Raw genomic sequence first — 6,123 nt, 5'->3', positions numbered from 1 at the left:
GGCAGAGACTTCAAGAAATATGTGCAGTTTAAAGTGACACGTACTGCAATAGTCTGGAACAATGTCACTCGTACAAATGGTGCAGATCCTTCTCATGAGTGACCAGTATTGATCAACAACAGATATGCAGGAAGTGCAGAGCGCCGTGACTGCTCCAGTGAGTGCACGAAAAATGTATACTTGGCTCGACTACAATCTCAAGAGTAAATTAGCGGCATGTTACAATGTAATTTTAAGTTAACTCTTTAAGAAGTTAATGGCAAGATGGAAGAAGCTGTTGGAATGTCTGCTACTTCTAGTTTCCATTGTTCTATAGCACCTACCTGAGGGTAGGAGCTGACGGAAGTGGTGACCAGGACGTGGGGGGGTCCAAGAGGTCTTTTGTCTTAGTTCTGGGAGCGTGAAGTCCTCAAGGCTGGGAAGGGGAGAACCAAAAATTTATTTTTAATTTGTTTTAATTGTTCGTTACAGTCCGCATTTGGCCTTTTTTGTCCAATACTTACTCCAAATAGATAACATTTTCCGATAAACACAATACAACTGTGGTAAAGTCAGAGTTTAATTACAGCACAATCAGCATACTAATGTGTTATAATGACCGTGCGGTAGCTGAACTTTGAGCAAATCTGATTATTCATTAAGGAAATTGCTTTTCCCGCTTAATTAATAAATTCTGGAGCGGAAAGCGCTCCTTTTTAAACTTGAGTCCCATTATGATTAGCACTGCTTTGAGCGAATCTAATAAACTCTTATTTGAGCCCAGTTGCACAGTCGCACTCTTATTGGACAAAATAGTGGTTAATTAGTGCAGAACAATTTTTGATTTACTGTGATGTCATTCAGCATGTCGCATCGCATGCAGAATAAATGTTATTGTGCTTTGTTGTTGTTTATTACATTTAGTCCATCCATCCTTTCCTGAGGTGTTTATGCTCACGAGGGTCACATGAGTGCCGGAGGCTATCGCATCTGGTTTCCACCGTCTGAACGAGTTGGCACCCAATCAGAGGCTCCAAGTGCATATTTTGTTCAAATTCATCTTCTGGAAAAAGAAGAAAGCTTGTCTTTGTGGGAATTCTTTTTTAAATAAAAAAAAAAAAAAAACAAACACCACCATTGTCTAAGGTTAGTGTAACCCCCATCCAGGGTTAAACAAGCTCTAATTTCCTGGAAAGTTAGCCTATAAGGGACCCCAAACCATACCTGTAATTCTACTCGCTTAAAGATCAAGTGTCATGCCTATAAACATTCTAAAATAGATATTGTAATGAAAAATACATATAACATTATTCACTTCAATGTCCATACGAAAAATAAATATGAGCGGAGAGCGCGTCATCCATGCGCAAAGTTGCAGAAGTCTCATTTGACAAACAAGTGGTAGGCATATTGCCTGCATCTTCTGTCCATGATGTCACACCGCGACATTCCCCATTGAAAACATGCCGTGCCACCTACTATGGTTGACGAACAACAGAGATGTTTGGATTTTCCCGACGCCCCTTTTAACACGGAAGCTTTTTTCGAAAAAGAGAACATCTCACAACCGAGTGAAGTGACCAAGGCAATATTACCCTATCGTTTCGAGCCATATTTTGATGATATGCGGATCATAGCCAAACCGCATGCGGCCAAACCACCTCCCGGCCCGATCCACCTCCGTGGCGGTGATAAACAACACCGCCCACGAGCGACGACGACACCGTGGCCAAACCTCTGCGGCAGAGATGAGCCACCGCGGCCCAGCGCCGCATCCGCCAATCACGGCTTCGGCCGGGGTGGCACATCGACACATTTAGCACCCCTGATTTACGGATTACGTCTCCCCCCCCCCCACTCCCCCACACAACTATTATTTTTTAGTAGCTGTATACGTAACGACCTGTCATTTGGAGCCCACAAAGCTCTCGTCCTTTGCACCTGTGCAATCCATTTTACACGATAAACCGGGTCTTTTTGAAAAGTATGAAGAGCGAATCCATCCTCCCGAGTGTTCGAGCAATATCCAGCATTACAACGAGCCGACATTTTGGTAATACGAATGAACAAAGAGCTACCTCCCCACAGGTAAAACTGATCGAAACATACGAGCCCACCTGAGTGTGCCCCTGCCCTGTACGTCACTTCCTGCTTCTTCTCGAAAACAAATCCCTCGAGAGGATTTTCATGGCGGGAGTTACAAAAAGCCATATAGGTCAAAATCATGTTTTGTGGTGAAAAAACAGATGGTCCATACCGGTTGCCGTTTTTTCATTAATAACATACTTAAAAACCATCCATTTCATGACAGTGGACCTTTAACCTAATCAGTTAGTATTAGTTAGTTAGCATATAATAGTAACCACCACTAATGCAGCCCTATGGGGGCACAAACCAGTTCAATCTGTAGGCCGGTCCCAAGCCCGGATAAATGCAGAGAGTTGTGTCAGGAAGGGCATCTGGCGTAAAAACTGTGCCAAACAAATATGAGCGTTCATCTAAAGAATCCCATTCCGGATCGGTCGTGACCCGGGTTAACAACGCCCACCCCCGGCACTGCTAACCTGCAGGGCGTCGGTGGAAATTCAGCTACTGTGAGTCAAAGACAAAGAAGAGGAAGAAACCGGATCCATTGTCAGAAGAAAAAGAGGAATGCACAGAGCCTACTGAGTGTAGGGACTTTGAATGTTGGGACTATGACAGGAAAAGCTCAGGAGTTGGTTGACATGATGATTAGGAGAAAGGTTGATATTCGGTGCATCCAAGAGAGCAGGTGTAAGGGTAGTAAGGCTAGAAGTTTGGGAGCAGGGTTTAAATTATTCTACCACGGAGTAGATGGGAAGAGAAATGGAGTAGGGGTTATTTTAAAGGAAGAGCTGGCTAAGAATGTCTTGGAGGTGAAAAGAGTATCAGATCGAGTGATGGGACTAAAATTTGAAATTGAGGGTGTTATGTATAATGTGGTTAGCGGCTATGCCCCACAGGTAGGATGTGACCTAGAGTTGAAAGAGAAATTCTGGAAGGAACTTGATGAAGTAGTTCTGAGCATCCCAGACAGTGAGAGAGTTGTGATTGGTGCAGATTGTAATGGACATATTGGTAAAGGAAACAGGGGCGATGAAGAAGTGATGGGTAAGTACGGCATCCAGGAAAGGAACTTTGAGGGACAGATGGTGGTGGACTTTGCAAAAAGGATGGAGATGGCTGTAGTGAACACTTATTTCCAGAAGAGGGAGGAACATATAGTGACCTACAAGAGCGGGGGTAGAACCACGGAGGTAGATTATATTTTGTGCAGACGATGTAATCTGAAGGAGGTTACTGACTGTAAAGTAGTGGTAGGGGAGAGTGTAGCTCGACAGCATAGGATGGTCGTGTGTAGGATGACTCTGGTGGTGGGTAGGAAGATTAAGAAGACAAAGGTAGAGCAGAGAACCATGTGGTGGAAGCTGAGAAAGGAAGAATGTCGTGCGGCCTTCCGGAAAGAGGTGAGACAGGCTCTCGATGGACAACCGAAGCTCCCGGAAGACTGGACGACGACAGCCAAGGTGATCAGAGAGACAGGCAGGAGAGTACTTGGTGTGTCATCTGGTAGGAAAGGGGAGAAGGAGACTTGGTGGTGGAACCCCAAAATACAGGGAGTCATACAAGGAAAGAGAGTAGCGAAGAAGAAGTGGGATACTGAGAGGACTGAGGAGAGGCGAAAGGAGTACATCGAGATGCGACGTAGGGCAAAGGTAGAGGTGGCAAAGGCTAAACAAGAGGCATATGAAGACATGTACACCAGGTTGGACACGAAAGAAGGAGAAAAGGATCTCTACAGGTTGGCCAGACAGAGGGATAGAGATGGGGAAGGATGTGCAGCAGGTAAGGGTGATTAAGGATAGAGATGGAAATGTGTTGACTGGTGCCAGTTGTGTGCTAAATAGATGGAAAGAATACTTTGAGAAGTTGATGAATGAAGAAAATGAGAGAGAAGGAAGAGTTGAAGAGGCAAGAGTGAAGGACCAGGAAGTGGAAATGATTACTAAGGGGGAAGTCAGAAAGGCACTACAAAGGATGAAAAATGGAAAGGCAGTTGGTCCTGATGACATACCGGTAGAGGTATGGAAGCAATTTGGAGAGATGGCTGTGGAGTTTTTGACCAACTTATTCAACAGAATACTAGCAGGCGAAAAGATGCCTGAAGAATGGAGGAAAAGTGTTCTAGTTCCCATTTTTAAGAACAAAGGGGATGTTCAGAGCTGTGGGAACTATAGAGGAATAAAGTTGATGAGCCACACAATGAAGTTATGGGAAAGAGTAGTGGAGGCTAGACTCAGGACAGAAGTAAGTATCTGCGAGCAACAGTATGGTTTCATGCCTAGAAGGAGTACCACAGATGCATTATTTGCCTTGAGGATGCTTGTGGAAAAGTACAGAGAAGGTCAGAAGGAGCTACATTGTGTCTTTGTGGATCTAGAGAAAGCCTATGACAGAGTACCAAGAGAGGAACTGTGGTACTGCATGCGTAAGTCTGGTGTGGCAGAGAAGTATGTTAAAATAGTACAGGACATGTATGATGGCAGCAGAACAATGGTGAGGTGTGCCTTAGGTGTGACAGAGGAATTTAAGGTGGAGGTGGGACTGCATCAGGGATCAGCTCTGAGGCCCTTCCTTTTTGCAGTGGTAATGGATAGGCTGACAGATGAGGTTAGACTGGAATCCCCTTGAACCATGATGTTCGCAGATGATATTGTGATATGCAGTGAAAGCAGGGAGCATGCAGAGGAACAATTGGAAAGATGGAGACATGCACTGGAAAGGAGAGGAATGAAGATTAGCCGAAGTAAAACAGAATATATGTGCGTGAATGAGAAAAGTGGAGGGGGAAGAATGAGGCTACAGGGAGAAGAGATAGCGAGGGTGGACGACTTCAAATATTTAGGATCAACAATCCAGAGAAATAGTGAGTGTGGTAAGGAAGTGAAGAAACGGGTCCAAGCAAGTTGGAACAGCTGGCGAAAGGTGTCTGGTGTGTTATGTGACAGAAGAGTCTCTGCTAGGATGAAGGGCAAAGTTTACAAAACAGTGGTGAGGCCGGCCATGATGTACGGATTAGAGACGGTGGCACTGAAGAAACAACAGGAAGCAGAAAGGGAGGTGGCAGAAATGAAGATGTTGAGGTTCTTGCAGGTTGGATAGGATTAGAAATGAGCTCATTAAAGGGACAGCCAAAGTTGGATGTTTTGGAGACAAGATTCGAGAGAGCAGACTTTGATGGTTTGGACATGTTCAGAGGCGAGAGAGTGAGTATATTGGTAGAAGGATGCTGAGGATGGAGCTCCCAGGCAAAAGAGCGAGAGGAAGACCAAAGAGAAGGTTTATGGATGTGGTGAGGGAAGACATGAGGGCAGTTGGGGTTAGAGAGGAAGATGCAGGAGAGAGGCTAAGATGGCAAAAGATGACACGCTGTGGCGACCCCTAACGGGACAAGCCGAAAGAAAAAGAAGAAGAGTAACCACCACTGCACTCATCTCCATTCTGGTGACCCTAAAACCTCCTACCCCAATCCTAATTGTAAAAGGTAAGGATTTGCCATACTCTCAATAAGGATCAGGGCAAAGATAGAACAGAATACTAACGTATGTTACCCTAACTCTGTACCAAACACCTAACCTATACCTAACCTCAACTTTCAAATACCACCAACCTCAGTGTGGAAGTCACTTTCCCCAACACGTTTTTCATGTTACCAACGCAAGAGTGACTACAGTATGCCGTGTGATAACAAAAGGTACATAGTACAGTAAATACGAGAGCGTGCACGTATGAAAACTCGAAAAACATGCCCAAGGCATACCGTATCTTACATTTCATCTTTCACTTTCTCTTTCTGGAGGATAATGATGGGGTGGGCAGGTTGATTGGGGATGTGTGTGTGTGCGTGTGTGTGTGTGGGGGGGGGGGGGGGGGCCTTCATGCTCTAACTGGATGACCTCCAGGGAGGGTTAGAGTTATGCTTAAGACAACCAGAGAGAGAATGACTCACAAGGAGGCAGAGGAGGAATAAAAAGGGGCGGAACAACCAGCGAATAGAATAACAGGAAGTAAGGTGATAAAGGTACAGCTGCACACCTGAGCAAGAACACTCCTTTTACCTGA

The sequence above is a fragment of the Syngnathoides biaculeatus genome, chromosome 5 (assembly GCF_019802595.1).
Source record: "Syngnathoides biaculeatus isolate LvHL_M chromosome 5, ASM1980259v1, whole genome shotgun sequence".
Lineage (NCBI taxonomy): Eukaryota > Metazoa > Chordata > Actinopteri > Syngnathiformes > Syngnathidae > Syngnathoides > Syngnathoides biaculeatus.
This window is presented reverse-complemented; position numbering follows the sequence as displayed.